At 42.9% G+C, this 18,496-nt stretch overlaps 1 protein-coding gene across 1 annotated transcript in view; it reads left to right on the top strand.

Annotated features, from left to right (window-relative positions):
* SPON1 (spondin 1) overlaps positions 1 to 18,496 on the top strand; it is a 259,314-nt gene that overhangs the window by 73,600 nt on the left and 167,218 nt on the right. The gene's annotated exons all lie outside the window — the stretch shown is intronic.

Raw genomic sequence — 18,496 nt, 5'->3', positions numbered from 1 at the left:
TCCCATCAAAATTGCCCTCTTGTGCCACTTCCTAGGGGGCCTCCTGATTTTCCTTTTGGTGAGTTACAGGAGATGGTAAGAGGTGTTCACCAGCTAATAGTTTCCCTCTGAGAAGTAGCATTATCTCAAAACTGTGTCTCCAAAAGTGTATGCCATAGCATTAATGATGTTTGGGGAGATAGGTATAAATAGATGGGCAAGAAATCAACTCTGTGGTTAAACAAGTTTGGAAAATGCTGTGTACTCTATCCTCTCCTTGCAGATTCGCAACATATGTTAGCACACGGAAGGTTTTACAAATTCCTACTAATTCGGAATGTTTGACCTGGTTTTACCCACCATTTCCCAAACGTATTTGACTGCAAAGTTCCTTTTCTACTGAGACATCTATTGATATTCACCAGTTTGGGAAACATAGGAATACATTTCAAATAGATTATAGACTGTGTAGAGTAATGGTGAGAATTTTAGGATTTCAGACAGGCAAATAGTCATGGTTAGGTGAGCCGGGCTCCAGTTCCAGTATCCAAGAAGTCATTTTCCCATGGAGGAAGGGGCTGGGACCTTCCCAACCACCTTCCTCTTCTTTCAATCACCCAAGGTCTTATTCCTGTATTTGGTTCACTTGTCTGTAGCTCTGGCAGGTGGACATTTCAACAGGCTTACAACTGTAGTTAACTCCAGCCCAGCCCGAGGAGAGGCTGATAGGAAGCATTTTACCTCTGCACTCCACTCTGTGCAGCTTCTGGGCCCAGTTGTGCCTGACTTATGGAAAAAGGCTCACAGAAATCTTTGGAAACCTCTGTCCCCTGTCCAGACTCAGCCCTGTCTTTTGCTGCTATCTGTCCGGGCATCATTTGTTTCTTTTTTAGTTCAGATTCCTTGAGAACTTTAGCTCTTGGCATTAATTTACATTGGAGATTTGTTTTTAAAAATTTAGCAGTAGAATATTTTAGATGAAATATTTTATATGTAAGCCCAATATATACCATGCATCTAGTATCTAGTTGAAATGTGGGAGAAGACCTTGTGGGAATAAACAAAAACACTGAAAGGAGAACAAGCAGAGAATATTTATTCAGAGCCTGCTATGTATCAAGGGAGTCAGCTGCCATCACTAGCATTTGGCAGAGACTCAAAGGCAGGCAGAGGAGCGGGAAAGCTCTACAGTGAAAAAGGGAGAAGACTGCGGGTATGTGCTGATCGGGGGTGGTTTGCATGGAGAAGCGGAAGGTGGCTAAGTAGAAGTGAAGCACCTTATGCAGCTGGTTTGGAGAGTGTATTTGGGTTTCTTTGGTTGGTCCTGACTTAAAAATAGAGGAGGCAGTGGGGGCAAAAATTAGAGAAGTTGGCTGGCATTGACCAAGTCCTAAGCGTTCGGGGCCAATAGCTTCAGAGGTTGTGCTTTGGCTTCCCAGGCCAGTTGCTGCAAAGGTTGGTGTCAGATATCTGTTGTCATATATGGCCTGGCCTCTGTCCAAGAGTATGTCCAATCTCTCAGCCTGAACATGGCATCTCGGTTTGGCTTTCTCGTACCCATGGTGGGCCTATCACTCCACAGAGCCTGGAGCCTAAAGAGAAAGTTGGAAAACATCAGGCCTATGTGATGAGTCTTCCCACTTCAAAAACTTTTATCTCTCTGGCCTAGTTCTCTGATTTTCTTTGACTTCTTGTTCTCACAAACCAGAAGCTTTTGATCTCCCTGGAGGAAGCCAGAACGGTGTCTCTTGTTTACGCATTAACAATGAACACATGTGAACATATGTTTATTTATTAACAGTTCACCAACATAGCCTGTGCATTCACTTATTCTTTCAACAAATGTAACTGAGCTCTATCTGCACAGGCGTCCAGGATGTACAGGCAACTGAGGCATGTTCTTGGCCGTTGAGGTTCTCGAGGGCCAAATGGAGGAGAGAGAAAGGGTCAGCCAGTACTTCCTGTGTACCAGGAACTCAGCTGCACTTCTCTCAGGCTTTTTCTAGATTAATCTTCACAACAGTTACCCCGTTTTACAGAGGAAGAGTCGGGTCTCCGAGAATCAGACAAGTTTCTTCAAGTCACACATCCATGTAACTCTAAAACCCCATGTTCTTCCCTTTTTTTTGGTTTCTTTTGAAAGAATTAAATACAAGCTTCAACTATTCACTGAAGAAAAAACAATTTTATAGGTAAAATGCAAATACATTCACACTGTAAAATTTCAGACACTATAGAAAATAGTTAAATACAGAATGCAGAAAAAGTGGGGAAAACATCCCTGACATTGCCCCCAATGAGTCTCAGAGTTTCCTACCCAACGGTAGCAAAGATATCAATTTGGTGTTTATTCTTTAGATTTATCTGTATGTTTACATGCATATAAATAAACATAAAGGAACATAGTTTCATTTTCATGGGAATTTAAATTTACACACATGGTGTCATGGTCTACACGATGTACTGACCTTGAATGGGTTTTCTCTAAAACGTGTTAGAGATTTCCAGGTCAGGACATAGAGATCAACCTCTTTTGAAGAACTGTTGCACACAGTCTATAATGGGAATGTGTTAATTATTCCATAGTTGATGGAGGACATTTAGATTGTTTTCTGTTTTTTTACTGTTACAAATAATATTATGATGAGCATCCCTTGTACATGCCTCTTTGAGCAGATATGCAAGTTTTTATCCCTGGTAGATGCCAAGAAATGGGATCTCACTGGATACACATTTATAATTTTAACAGACATTGCCAGACTTTCCCTCCAAAACTGTGCCAACTTAAACATTTTCCCTGACTATGAACAAGAGAGTCTGTTTCCTTACTCACACAACAACTCTCGATATTATCGATCTTTCAAGTTCTGCCCACCTGATAGTTAAAAAGTGTCTCATATCAATTTGTATTATCCTGATTACTAGTAATAGTAACAATCTTTTCATATATATTCCATTTGTGTTTCCTATGCCTATTCACGTTCTTATCTGTTTTCCTAATGATACAGCTTTTTAAAATTGATTTTAAAGTAGTTTTATATATAATTATATAAAATATTTTTATGTGCAAAAAATGCTTTATATATAGCACTTAAAATTGATATTGATATGTTCCAGAAACATTTTAAATATTTCTTTCCACCTTTCTCTTAACTTTGCTTATAGGCATCTAATCTTCCAGAAAATTGAAATTATGATTTCAAGCACATGTATCCACACCTTCATTTTTGAAGTTTGATTTGTGTCTATTTTTAAAAGGATCTTCCTACATCCAAGATTATAAATATATTCCCATAGTTTTAATATTTTATAAATTTAAAAATAAATTTACGTCTTAATTTTGTGAATGATATGCTTCAAATAAGTCCAGTAGAAAATAGAGAGCAAGCTCAAAATGAGGTTGCCAAAGGGTCGGTTTAACAAAGGGTCTATTTACAATGGTGTGACCACAGCAACAGGGAGAGGAGCTTTTACCACCCAGAACTGAAGAGCAAAAGGTGGGGAAAGAGAGGACAAAGCAGAGAAGACCATCCTATCTCAGGAGCTGAGACTTTTGGTTAAGGGAAACAAATAGCCTGAGGTGATAGAGGCTCCTTCCCCACTCCTTTCCTCTGATATCTTGCCAGATCACCTCTTTGAGCTGGCCCCAACTCCCAGGATGATGAATCCCAGTGATGTTAATATAGTCCATATAGATTCCCCTCTCAGGCAAAGACCAGGGTGTCGAAGGATGACGAAGGTATCTGGAGAAGCAAGCCAAAGACATCAGCACAGATGGGAAATCAAAGTCTACCTCTTTTTTTCTCAAAATGACTCATTACTTGTCTCATATCCATTTATTGACTAGTTTGTCCTTTCCCTGATTGCTTGGCATGCTACTTTCTCTAACATAAAATTTTGATACAGGTCTGTTCCCTTCTGTTGATCTTTTTATTCCTGAATGAGACCCACACCATTTAGTAGCACAATTTTATTTTATGTTTTGATAGCAAGTTATCAGTCACTAATCTTGTATTTCAAAATGTGCTTGGCCATTCAAGCAGATTCATAATTCCAGGCAAATCGTAGAGGAAGTTTGTTGTGTCTAATAAAAACTTACATGGAGATTTTAAATGGTATTACATTGCACTAATAGTTTAATGTGGGAAGAGTCAGCATCCTACAATATGTTTTGCAAGTCAGAAACATGGAATATCCCCTGTTTATTTGGTATTTTATGTCCTTCAGCAAAGTAATGTAATATTTCTTCATTTAAATTGCACATTTTTATGAGGTTTTTTCCCCCATAGGTATTTTACAGTTTTATTGCTATTTTCAATGGGCTCTCTTTTCCTTTTTTACTTTCTAATCCTTGATTGCTTTCGTTTAGAAAACCTATTGACTCATGTACCTAGAATTTAAATCTGGACATTGCCAAACCCTCTTGATAATTCTAACGAGTTGTTCTTCCATTCTTTGGGGATATAATAAATAAGTATATACCTTTTATTTTTTTTTAATGCATCAGTTGCTTATCCGTCACCTCTAGTAGAATATTAAATAGTGGTAGTCATACTTATTATCTGATTTTAATAGGAATACCATTATATTTCACTTTTAAGTATAACATGAAGTACAGGTTTCAAATCAATGTCTGTAATCAAGTTGAGAAAGACCCTTTATCTAGCTGAAAAAGTTTCCATCTTTTTTCATGTGGAAGGTGGTTGGGAAAGCAACCAGGCAACCAGTATTCCTTGTGCACCTGCCACGTGCCCAGAGTACATCAGCACTGATACTGACTTTCAAGACTTTCAGTCTATTGTGCTAAATAAAAATATGGATGCAGCCATGGCTGGCATGGCTCAGTGGATTGAGGGCCGGCCTGCACACTGAAGAGTTGCCAGTTCGATTCCCAGTCAGGACACATGCCTGGGTTGTGGGCCAGGTCCCAGTTGGGGGCATGCAAGAGGCAATCAATCTATATTTGTCTCGCACATTGATGTTTTTCTCTCTCTCTTTCTCCCTTCCTTCCCCTCTCTCTAAAAATAAATAAATAAAATCTTTAAAACACATTTGTATGCAAAAGTTAGCAAACCCAAGACAAACATGAACAGAGGACAAATTAAGCACGGTTAGTCAGAAAGGAGATGTGTGAGGAACGGAAATAGGGTTTGGATAAATGGACAGAAGGGAAGAGGTTATTCCAGGTGAAGGGAGTGGACAGAGTGAAAACTGAAGTGAGAGCTTCGAGGTGAGAATAAAGATGGCAGCCTTGGGAGACACTAAAAGACAGACTTAGTGAGATTAAAAGGTCTGTGGGGACCAGAGTCCATTGCTGAATCATGGAGGTCCTCCAATGTCAAGATGAAGAGATTGAACTTGATTCAAGAGGACCAAGGGAGCCAATTAGTGGTTATTAAACAGTAGACTGACATGCTGGAGAAAGTTTCATTAAAAAAGTTAGTAAGGACACTGAAATCTGGCAGCGAAGTTCGGGACAGATGAAAGGGGAGATGCCAACTTTGCTACAGTCCTCACTTGCAAAAAGGAGTGTTTGTTGTTGCAGTGTTTGGGTGATGTTCCTGGGAGATGACAGTGTGGTAGAATCAGCGGCAGAGTCTGCTCAGTGTCTGCAGATGACAGCTCTGAAGCCGGATGGTTGTATTCCTTTGCCCAGGGAGGCTGGGAAGGGAAGCACATAGCAATTACAACTTTCCTTTAGGCACAAACCTGACACCATTTCCACTGGATGCAAAGACTTGAACATTTCTAAATTACAAGCTTTCCAGGCAGCGCTCCTCATATCCTTCTCCCTCCAAATGAATGACCCAGCACTTAAAGTTTCCCTGGCATGCCTCAATGCCACAAGAATGCTGAAAACCACCATAGCAGAGTTGCAAGTGATTGAAAGAAAAAGCCCTCATGAATATTTACAACACCCCACCAGAGGGAAGTCCTGTCTCCTAAAGTGATGCTCTCTTTCCGTACATTTATTGTCTTTATTACATACTCTTATTACTAGATTCCTTTTTTTATTGATGTTATTACAGCTGTCTCCATTTTCCCACCACCACTTTCTCCCGCCTTACCCACGCCCACCTGCCACCCTCAGTCCCAACCCCCCTTGTCTCTATCCGTGAGTCTCTCATTCATGTTCATTGTTACTGGATTTCTGACAGTCATTTGTCACTTCCCAGGAGGGTCTGAGATGTCATCCTCCACTGAGGAGACCAGTCACTTGGTGAATCATTTGGGGAATTCAACCTTATGAAACAATGGTGGGCTAGAGGTAGCAGTAATAGCCAAGAGCCAAGCCCTGTTCTAAGTGCATTACAAATACTTATTTAATTTTCACACAACTCCAGGAAGTGAATACAAAAGGGAAAGTTAAAGCACAGAGTAGTTAAGTGACTTGCCCCGGTCACAGGGTGACAGAGCTGGGATTTAAACAGAAGTATGTGGGCTCTGCAGTCAGTGATTGTAATACCACACTCTGCGTCTTTGGTGCCACTGGGTCAGGTTCAACTCCAACTTCTCCCTCTCCCCCAACATCAGTAGTTGCCAATCTGTCTCTTCTATCACTTGCTTTGCATTCACTGCCTCATTCACAGGCCCCTCTTGCCTCACTATGGCAGGAACTCCTCAGTCCTTACCCTGGCACCTTCCTCACACTGGCATAAGACTTGCTGCCCTCACATGCTGCTGAGCTACTCCAGTTACCTAACAACTTAAATGAGGACTTCCATCACCTTCAAGATTAAATCCAGAATCCTAATCAGAGCATTGAAGTCTCCTCGTGTCCTTTGCCAGGGTCCCTGATCAGCCTCTGCTTCCACTGAGTCCCTCCTTGAACACAGTTCTCCAGCCATTCCTTTCTGCTCACTCTCGGGAACACGCATTGTGTGCCTGCTGTGTGCGGGTACTGAGGACTCAGACGCTGGCTCTGAGGACATCACAGTCTAGGGGTGAAATACAACAAAACGATTCAAGTCCAGAGTCTGCAGTTCTGAAATCCAAAAACCTCTAAAATCCAAAATAGTTTTCTTAACTCATTTAGGGCCCAAACCAGCCCTTGAACTGACTTGAAGTCATTTATAGTCTTTTAGTGTAAGTATTAATGTATTTGATGCTCCCTTAGGACCTAATGGGGATATTACAAAATATATGGAATTTTCACTTTATTACTTTCTGAATCGAAACTCTTCTGAATTCTGAAATACTGGCCTCCAGGCTATCAGATTAAGAGACCTTTGCTCTGCTGGCACAATATGGTAGGGGTGGGAGGTTGGATATCACTCAGAGCACTGGAGGAGTGCAGAGGAGGCAGCCCTTGGGTAGGACTGGGCCTCACATAAATGTTAAAAAGAAGGAATTCACTTCTTGCCAGTGTAATCATCTATTCCCAGCTGCAGTCACTACAAGATATGAGAATTGATTTAATGTTCCTCATTGCCAAAGAAAAAGGTAAAATTCCTTAGCATGGTCATTTATGACTTATTCCAGCTGTGCTGGAGTCTCACTTCTAGGCACTTCTCCAACCCGCACGAGACTATGAGCTTCATGGAGGGAGGGATCAATTTTATTCCTCTTTGTGGCCCTAATGGATGGGTTGGCAAACTACAACTGTCTAAATCCGGGCCACTGATTGTTTTTGTAAATAAAGTTTTATTGGAATACAGCCATGCTCATTTATGTATGTATTGTTTAAGGCTGCTTTCACGAGAAGTTGCAACAGAGATCTTATGGCCTACAAAGCATAAAGCGTTTCTTCTTCGGCTCTTTATAGAAAAAGCTTACTGACCCCTGCTCTTATGCATCCCCCAGTACTAGGAACTCAGTAACTGCTGATTTCTCACCCAAGTTCTCCCAAAAGCCCAGCCGAGACAAAGGCTCGTATGCAGGTAGCTCGTTTTGGAAGCGATCCCAGAGAACAGGAGGTGGGGGATGGGGGCCTGCGTGTTGTGAGGGGTGCACATGGCGTGTGTGATTCAGTCAAGCGTTACTGGCTTGGCCGTCACTATAGGCAAGTGGTGCTTGATCCTGCTGGGACCTTTTGAGAAGGCTTATGACGTGTCTCAGGATAGTGTGCCCAGAGATGCAAGGGGAAGACATTACCCTCCATGTCGAAGGGGGCGGGGCACAAGCATTAACTCCCCTGAGCTTCTGGGGTGCACCTATGTGGGCACTCATCAGACTCTGAACACACACTACAGTATCAAAGAAGCTCTGGTACAGAAAGCAAGAGGTACACCATGAGGATAAGATGTGCATCATCCAATTACAGTGGGCAGAGCTGGCCACAGCACAACAGTGGTTGGAGTCAGAGGTGCATGGCAGAATGAGAAGAGGCATGTAGAGGTGCCCAGTGCATCAATTAGTATGAGTAACAGTGTAAGTAGTTTACATTTATTACCAGCACTATGCATTGCATGCCTTATCTCCGTGCTCATAAAAGCTTATAAGGTCTTCTCTGTGTTATTGCCATTTTGTTGATGAGAACACTGAGGTTTAGAGAGTTTATATTCAGAGTAATACAGCAGTTACAATGTAGTTACAGTTATCATGTAACCGTTACGTGATAGATCTGAGTCTTAAACAAACTTCTGCCTGACTTCACACCCCTTGTTGTTAACCGGTCACCACTAAACTACACTGACTGAGCTCAACCAACCCCACCCCTCACCCTCACCTTCTGCCTCAGTTGGCCTGTGAGGGCATAGCCCCTCCTATAAACCAAGGGGTCGAAGACTGCCTGTGGGGGGGAGATGTTTTTCCCTGAGCGAGGAAACTAAATGCCATTTATCATTTAGAAAGTAGAAAACAAACCCACAGATCTGGCAAGAGAAAGGCTTATCAATGATGCTTCTTGATCCCTGCACCATTTCCCCCTTTTTCCCCCTCCTCCCTCCCAGCTGATAACCCTCCAAATGGGCGATGTTAAGAATGGTATAGGAAAGGGAGAAGCCAAAGAATTTACACACACAACCCATGGACATGAACTAAGGTGGGGGGCGGTGCTGGAGGGAAGGGGGGTACTAGGTGGAAGGGGACAAAGGAGAAAAAATTGGGACAATTGTAACAGCAAAATCAATAAAATGTACTTAAAAAAGAGTACATGCTATACAAGATTCTATTTACATAAAGTTCAAATGCAGGAAAAAATAAGCTGTGGCCCTAAAAGTCAGACAATGACCTTCAACATCTGGAAGGGGACACCAGGGGGGGTTTCTGGAGCACTAGCATGTCCTGCTTGTTGGTGAGGGTAGTGTTTCCCTTTGTGAAAATTCATGAAATTGTACACTGATAATTTGTGTATTTTCTTATATATAGGGTTTTTAAAAATATTTTATTTATTTATTTATTTTAGAAAAAGGGGAAGGGAAGGAGAAAGAGAGGGAGAGAAACATCAATGTGTATTTGCCTCTCGTGCACCCCAAACAGGGGACCTGGCCTGCAACCTAGGCACATGCCCTGACTGGGAATCAAACCAGTGACCCTTTGGTTTGCAGGCCAGCACTCAATCCACTGAGCTATACCAGCCAGGGCTTATATAGGTTATTCTTTAATTTAAAATAAAATTTAAGGCTTCTGAAAAAAAAGAGAGGGGAAAGCGTATTAGTGGAAAGAGTAGAGGAGTACTGAGGAATTAGCTAGCACTCATAATACTTTCTTGCTTCATAGAGCTCGCCAGCTCTTTTTATCTTGGAAGGAAATAACACAGACAACCCACAGAGACGACTGTGTGTGATTTAGAGCAAGCTGGCAGGCTTGGGAGATCTGATGTGGCTGGGGTGCAGCTTACCCCACAAGTTTCCCGGCATTAAGTAATGAGAAGAACCACAGACTCCTTTATTGTAACTCAGGGTTGCTTTCCCTTGAGGTCATGTAGAACTTCAGCAATGCTAACCAGGGGAGGAAACAAGGAGCCTATGGCAAAGGGGGTGAAAAAACCCCAGCCAGCTGAAGTGTCTGGTTCTTGAGAGAGCATTGGGAGAGTCCAAGGCCATGTCTAAAAGGGGAACATGAGCTTGGTTCAGGAAGACTTAGATGCCCTAAGGCCTAGCATCCAACGGGTGGAGTCCAGATGCCATGGGTTCCTGAAAGGCTGGATATGGCACAGTTCCAGGGGAGCTGTCCAAGGGCAGCAGAGTTTCATTCAGCAGCTGGAGTCGCAGGTGCTGGATCCAGCTCCCAGGGGAGGAAGCTGTCGAGAATTCAACCAGAAGTATGGGCTGCAGAGGCACCCCAGGCACAGCAGTGAACTGAAGCTCAAGTGGGAACACTGTAGCCCCACTCTATGGATGGTGCCAACATTGGGAGGGGCCAGGGGCTTAATACAACATAGTGGGCATGTGTGAGTACACGGCCCACCCCAGTTGTGCAGCAGGGCCTAGCAGCAAGACCAGTCTCAGTCCTCTCCCACTGACGGAGCAGGAGGTGCCAATCTATTCCCTGCCCTAGTCACAGTGGGATTAAAACAAAACGTTTGGACCCTGTGGACATTTTTTTTAAATTGAGATTAATTTCACATGACATAACATTAACCATTTAAAGTCATCAATTCAGTAGCATTTTAGTTCATTCACAATGTTATGCAATTGCCACCTGTATCTAGTTCCAGAACATTTCCATTGCTTCAGCATAAAGCTCTTAACTCATTGAGCAGTTTCTCCTTATTCTCCTCTGTCCCCAGCCCTTAGCAACCACCAATCTTCATTCTGTCTGGATGGATTTACCTATTCCTGATATTTCCTATAAATGGAATCCCACAATATGTGATCTCTTGCATCCAGCTTTTTTCACTTAGGTGATGTTTTTAAGGTTCACCCATGTTGTAGCATGTATGGCACTTCATTCCTTTATAGATCTGAATAATACTCCATTACATGTATATACCACAACTTATTCCTGTGGACATTTTTGACATGAAATGGTCCATTATATGTATATTCCACCATTTATTCCTGTGGACATTTTTGCCATGAAATGGTCAAAGGATAAAAATGGAAACATTTGGGTAACAGTGAAAAAGTAGCAGGTGGTATCGTGCCTACATTAACCTTGCAGCCCGTGTATTGTTTTAACCAGAGAATATATCATGCAGCAGACATATAGCTACCTCCTGAGCCTTCCCCCACCCCCAGGAGGGACAGTGATGACTCTGCAACAAGGGTAGAAAAGGACAAAGAAATGGCTCCACATCTACTTTGCCTTTCAGGGTCATGAGTAAGTGTGAAACAAGTTAGCATAACTTATCCAGTCACCGAAATGGCTTGGTCAGGTTTTTATACCCAGTATGTGACCACAGTGTCACAAAATCACATCCTTGGCATGTGTTACTTCATCTGGAAGAAGAATGTGCTGAGTCCCACCAAAGATGCAAACGATGCTGGAAAGATGATCCGAGGGCGCTCAGCGGTGTAGGAGAAGGTGTTCCTCCACAGGTGCTCACAGCTCCATCGCCATCCACTTTCCATTGGTAATCCAAGAATTGTCTCTGAGTTATTTGCCTCCTTGCCAGCCTGCTTACCACAGAGAATACCCAACCGAAAGCCAGTGAATAAATGAGATTACATGAGAAGAATGTCCCCCTTGCCTTCCATGATTAATTATTGCAGGTTGATTGCAGCTCATTTTTCCTTGGGCATTTCCCTAAGATTTCACATATAATAGCCCCTGGATGCTGGGGGAAAAAAAAGAGCAGAAAAAGCTCCATTATATCTTAGTTCTATGCTACTCATAAATGAAAATCATTGTTAATGTAGAGTTTGACAGCTGTGGAGAATTTGTAAGTTTAGGGCAGCTGTCATCAATACTCTAGCTTATTTTTCAAACAGATGTTTAATTTGACTTTAGTGCTATTGCCAATTTTTGAGGAGAAAAGGGGAAGCAGAAACAGAAATAATCATTATATTCATCATTTGGTTTCCTTTCAAAACATAAATCGGCATGATTAACGATGACATCAGAATTGCTGTAATTGCAGTTTGGGGTGCAGGACTGGTTAGCTATCATCTCCTTACTTGAGCTAAAACTCCTTTTTTCCTCTCCTAAAGTCAGAGGCTGTTTTGTGATAATTACACCCAGACTCTGAACAACAGTCGCAGCTGACCAGAGGACAGGAAAACTCAGGGAGCGGTCAACGATGGGTGACTGCGTCCCAACCCCAGATGAAAGTCGCGGGGCCAAGTCTGTCTTGTGGCTGTGGAATCGGGAAGCCAGCAAGAGCAGACAGAGCCCGCGGAATGGCATCCCGGGTCTCCCACTCCCTTTTACATAGCTACCTTGCATATGTGGCTCAGGCAGCTGGGTTTGTGCATGCCCACAGTGTGCAAATCGGTCTCAATGTATAAAATTAAACACACGTGTGGCTCCACGTAGAAATCTAATGAGTCAGAATGTACTTGAACAGGCCCTGCTGTTCCAGTCCACGTTGCTTGAAGGGAATCTTCCTTTACACCAGCTGTGCTGTTAGGTAATCCCACTTCCTGGATCCGATTTCTCTACCCTTGCCTTTTTGTGTTTGGATTTCAGTGGTCTCCCTTGGCTTTTACTTTTTACCATCTGTCGTGATTGTGACCCTCAGCACCTCTTTGACAATGACTCTGTGGTGGGAACACTAGATGCAGTGACACACTTATTGTTTATCTTTGTACTTGTTTCTTTGTACAATGAGATGAAAGACTCACCTTGCCTTCTCCCTCAGTCAACAACTCTGATACATGCTATGCTAAAGGAGAATCTACCCCAAGGAAAAATTGGGCAGATATCTTGGATTCCAGACTTAAATCATGGTTTGGTAGAGGAACCATCCACAGCCCAATCCAGCTAGTGCTGGAAATAACGGGTCTAAACAGAATCAATGGTGCACTCCAAGGGACGAGTCTGAATCCTCAAAGGGTACCCCCCTCAATCTCTTTAAAAAGAAAGCATTATTTTCAGAATATTAACCCGGAACTAATTCTTCCTTAACAACAGAACGACCAAGCTTCTTCCAGGTTAAATACTCAAGAATTTGGGGGGAATCTTTAAGGAATTATTGCATGTATCAAAAACTCCTGGCTGTCGCTTGCCACCCCAGCCGTCTGCCTGGATCTACAACATGTGTCTATTCCTCAAGCAGCTGCTCCCCCCACCTTTGCTCCGTGCTTGGAGCCTATCCTTCGATATCCCGCTTCACAGCTAGGGTCAAGCGATGATGGTTGATTAGATGTTGTGGAAAGCTTGGGGAGTGCCAGATGGGAATTTGAACATAGAGAACCTACAAAACTGGCTTATAGGTTTGGCTGCTCTCAGGGCCCAGAAACCTAAGCTCATCCTTGGGGGTTCCTTCCTCTCACACATGGTGGGTATTAGGCTCCCAGCCTAACCTCAGGAGCCAGTTTACTTCCCCCCAAAGAACACCCCTATATGAGTCCCAGTTGTCCCACATTTCAGACCCAATTCTCCTCTGGACTAGTTTTTTTAGCATGATAGTTACAAAGGTAGATTCACAGGTCAGGTGACCTGTGATTGAAATCAGGCTCCACCACCGCTGATGACATTAGGCAAGTCATTCTAAACTCCCAGTGCCTCAGATGCCACCCTGGAAAATGAGGATAATAACAGTACCTACCTCATAGGGCTGCCGTGCGGGTGAAGTGAGTTAATATATGTACGCAATGTGTTTAGAAAGTGTCTGGCACAGAATAAGCTCTTTACAAGACTGCTTATTATTATAGTTTTGTTGTTGGTGTTGTTATTGCTTTACATTTGCAATAAAATGAAGATCATTGTATAGATGTTTCCTAAGACAAAAGAAGTGGTTCACCCCCAGGAGTGAATTCCAATTGCTAGTACTTAGGGCAAAAACTGTACAATTTTAAATGTGGTTTTTCAAACTTCACAAGCTATTAAATTTCAGTCTCACTGGGTCTACTTTCCGTTTGCTTGCTTGCTCCTTGCCAATTAGCATAAGAAAAACATAAAACAAAATAGTCATGTTAAATTTTAAAAAATCAAAACCTGGTAAAATAAAAATGTAAATATAACATCAAGACAAGAGGAAGACCGAGCACAAATATACATGGGCTCTAAATTCCCACAGGTTGTAAGAGTTACGGATTATGTCCCATTAAATAAAATGGAAAACTAGAGGTCATCTGATATAAATAAGTACATCTGCCAATAAAAGGAACGAATGGAGGAAAGTTTGATAAAGAGCAGAGTGTATAATCTCAAAATACCTGCACTCAAAATACTGACTAATTACAGGAAGAAAAACCGGAACTTTAGAATGGAGAAATCTGGCAGACCCCAGTAACGGGACAAATCTCAATTTACATCGTGTGCCACCTGACAGGACGCAATGAGAAAACACAGCATCACTTATGTGATATTCTTACCAAAGACACATAACCTAAATTGAATCCTGAAGAAACGTCAGACGAGCTCAAATATTTTACAGAGTTACTGACATGTAATCTCTGGAAGTGTCAAAGTCATAAAAGTCCAGGAAAGACTGAGGAGCTATTTTAGATTGAAGGAGACTAAAGAAACATAAAATCTAAGTGTAACACTGTGATTCTAAACTAGACCTCTTGGCTATAAAGGAATAGCTGGCAAAATTTCAATAGGGTTTGAGGATTAGATGTATTTATGTTAATTTCCTAAATCTGACAGTTGTATCATGGTTCCTTAGGAGAATGTCCTTGCTTGTAGGAAATGTATAATAAAGTAGTCAGCGTGACCAGATATCGTGTCAACCACTTGCTCCCAAATGCTTCAGGGAAGAAAATTCTTTGTACTGTCTTCTAAGTTTTCTTTAGGGCGGAAATGGTTTCAAATTGAAAAGACTGAGCTCAAAGGCAGAGTGAAAGGGAAAAGACAAGAGCTGCATTTGCATCTTTGTCTCTCCTTTCTTGTTTCCATTTCTTCCTGGCTTCTCCCTCTCAGCAGCTTGGGCTTAGATGTAGGGGAGAAGACGCTGGGTTCAATGAAGAAGACAGGCAAGGACTCACAGGCCTGAGAGGCTGGGCTGAGTTCATTTGCACCACTGTTCCATACCAGGCACCGTGCCAGAGGCAGAGCATGCAGAGCTGAGCAGGGCACAGCCTCCCAGGAATGCACCAGAGTGGTAGGAAAACAGACAACAGGCAGTAACTACGTGGTGTGAAAGAAGCCACGCTGGGAAGAGCACAGGGCTGGGGTGGGCAGGCCCCCAGCCTGGTCTGGGGTGTTGCAGGAGGGCCGCGGAGCACACAGAAGTGAGCAGACAGAAGGCAGCTGGGGACAGAGAGCAAGCAGAAGAGGCAGGGTGTTGGGAGTGTCCTTGGCCCGGAGAGAGCAAGGAACATTTGAGGACCTGCGTGTGGATCCTGATGGTGGAGCAAGAAGGAGTGTGGTTGGGGCGGAAGTGACACTCAATAAACGTGACTTTTTTTCTTTACTTTCCTTCTATTCTTTAGCCTTTCCTTTGCCAAAACATTCCCTTCTTGAGCATTCAGCTGAGTATTCCTCTAATTTTTTAATAACAGTAAAATAATAGCTAAAATAATCTGCCGACAGCTCTATAATGAAGATACTATCCCATTTTACAGAGAAGAAACTGAGGCACAACCTGTGTAACATCATAAGTGGTAGAGCTAGGATTTGAACTCCGGCAGGCTAACTCCACAGCCCAAGCTTTTGATCTGCCACAGTGCAGATCTCTAATGAGGCTGAATTCTTGCAAGGATTGCCTTTTATGGGCCTCAATAGTTCTCTTACTAGAGAGGTGAATGGGAGAGATGCTTGTGAACAGCTGTCTGTCGGTGCATCTTACTCACTCAGGTCACCCCTCCTCTCACCCCATCCCGCACTGTCAGCAGTCTGTGAGCCCTGCCAAGGCGCCAGGTGAGCTCGGAGCCTCGGCTGCTTACACCCTGGCCGGCTGTAGAGCCAGAGCAGCTCGGTGGAGGAGGGCAACAAAGGGTCAGGTTAAAGAAGAAAGTCTAAGAATCAGGTCCAAAGCATCTTCAGTGGGGGGAGGCCTTCACAAGGGAAGAAATGGGGAACAAAGTTGGGTTAAGATGAGCAGTTTAGGATGGACACTGTGAATAAGGCAAATGTATAAGTCCTGTTCGTATGTGGTACTCCAGGTGGCACTTGGCCTCTGTGGGAAGGAACATCAATGTATCTTTCACCACCCTCCACACCCCACTACCCAGCAGGACTCTGCTGTTCATTTGAGAAACATTTTCTGAGCACCTATTATGTGCCAGGCTTGGGTTAAGTATGGAGGAGACGAGAGAACAAGCTGGAGGGACTAGCACATGAATATTCATCTGAAAACCTGAAATGCCAAGCTGTCTTTGGAACAAGGCTGCATTTTCATTTTCACTTTAGCCCCTGGAACAAAGCAGGGAAGTGACAGTTACCAGCTGGGGGTGGAGTGGGGAGTGTGGGAGGGAAGAAGAGCCCATTCCCTCCAGCGGCAGGACAGTCTCTAAAACAGCTTTTCACAGAAAGCCTAATTATTCCATTATTCCTCCACATCAGGAAAAGTCTCCCTTTCCATAGTTTCCACTATGGCTAGTCACATTTCTCAAGGTAGTTCCTGACTGATTGTAAGTGTTGTCCCTTGCAGACAAGCTCTGGCATCTGACAGGTCAAGGTAGGAGTCTTGGCCCCACCCATTCTGAGCCTGTTTTTTTCCCTATAAAATAGGGATGAGGCTCTAAGGCTTAGGAAGTGCCCCTTTACATTTTTAGGTGGTTTCGGGTTTACAGATTGCCTTCCCAATTCTCTGGCAAGATCGGCATCATTGAGTGAAATTGAGGCTGCGCTGAGAGAGACAGCGTACTTGGAAGTGGGTCACGTATACCGTGAATATAAAAGTCAAGATGGAAACCTGGCCCCCACTTTTAAACCAGAAAGGATTTTCTGTACTTTGGCACACTTTCTTTTACGATGATCAAAGTCACTGGGTAACTCTGGGGACACCTACATATTCTATTTCTGCCCAGGAGTTTTAGCTTGGGATTTCCTTGCCACATGGGAGCTGGGAGCGCAGTGGAGAAAGTGATGGGTTGAGGCATCAAATTCAGTACCTAATCCTGGCTCCACCTCTTAAGAGTTATATAAACTTGGGCAAGATACTTGGACCCTCTGTGCCTCAGCTTTTTTCATCTGTGAAAGGAGATAATAATAGTAACTCTCTCATAGGTAGGAGAATTAAACCAAGTAGTCTAAGTCAGGGGCTCTTGGCTGCACGGGAGAATCACCTGAGCAGCTTTTAAAAGTTACCAGTAAAGGCCCCATCTCTGGAAATTCTGATCTCCTTGGTCTGGGATGGAATCAAGGTGTCAGTGTTTTTTAAAGTCTTCCTCAAATAATTCTAATGAGCAGCCAGGGCTGAGAACCCTCGAGGTATGTAAGACTCTCCCTATGGAGTGCCTAGAGCATAGTAAGCACTCAGTAATGTTAATTATTAGTGTTGTACCAGCTGGTGAAGAAGTAAGGCACATGGGCTAACTAACACTGGTGAATTAGTGCGAACGCCCGGCGGGCTCCAGCTGCTGTGCAGTGCACTGTGGGTAGATGGATGAGCAAGAGAGTCCCCGCTTCATAAGAGTTTAATTAACTCCCTACTTGGGTAGGAAAGGTATAAATACATGAGAAGTTAAGTAATGACATGAGGTTTAAAGTAGAAGGAAGAAAGGAAGAGAGCATTTTTTTCAGGTACCTACTTTGTGCTGGGATCTTTACAGGCCGGCTTAGCTCGTTAGTGCTCACAAGGGTCCCATAAAGTTGGTATTAACCCCAATTTCTAGGGCAGGAAACTGAGGCTGTGGAATTACATTGCTTACTACACACTGAAGAAGTAGGTCAAGATCTGCCTGACTACAGAGGTCTTTCTATGATACCATGTCTGTCCCATGCCGGTTTCATGGTGACTATAAACAAAAGTAATGAACTAGTAGCGATTAGAATTGAAAAGGTTTGAATATCAGTCCTTATTTAAATATGTACATGTACGTCTCTTTTATTCTGTGTATCTACCATTCTATCCATTTATTCTTCCTTCCTTTCGTCTAGCCATTCATTTAATTCTGTTACCCAACATGGCTCTAAAATAAGATTTTCTGTTTAACCAAATATTTTGGTTAATAAGCCAATCTGTTGGGTAAATTTTAATTAATTTTTTATTTTCTTGCATAAAGTTCAGAACTCAGCATTAAGCTAAACAATATATCACTTCCAACAAATCACAGAGGAATGGGAACGCTCGGGGCATGCTTCAAGGTACGCCAATGCATCAGAGTTTTTAATGTAGACTAACTACCAGTCCTAAACAGTAATAGAAATAGAGGAAAACAAAATTAAAGTGATTAAATACACTCAGAGACTATTTATTCTGTTAATTGTTAAAATTTAGGCAGCAGTCAGATTGCAAGGAGACTTGCAGCTGCAGCTCCAAAAGAGCTGGTCCTCCCCTCAGCTGTTGCTAATTAATGTGATTTTCCTAATAACAGTTGCCTGATAGCAGAGAGACGGTAGCAAATCAAAGCAACTTCAT

Source organism: Desmodus rotundus, chromosome 5 (assembly GCF_022682495.2).
Source record: "Desmodus rotundus isolate HL8 chromosome 5, HLdesRot8A.1, whole genome shotgun sequence".
NCBI classification, from domain to species: domain Eukaryota; kingdom Metazoa; phylum Chordata; class Mammalia; order Chiroptera; family Phyllostomidae; genus Desmodus; species Desmodus rotundus.
The sequence above is the reverse complement of the archived record's forward strand: the minus strand, read 5'-3'. Positions and strand labels throughout refer to the sequence as shown.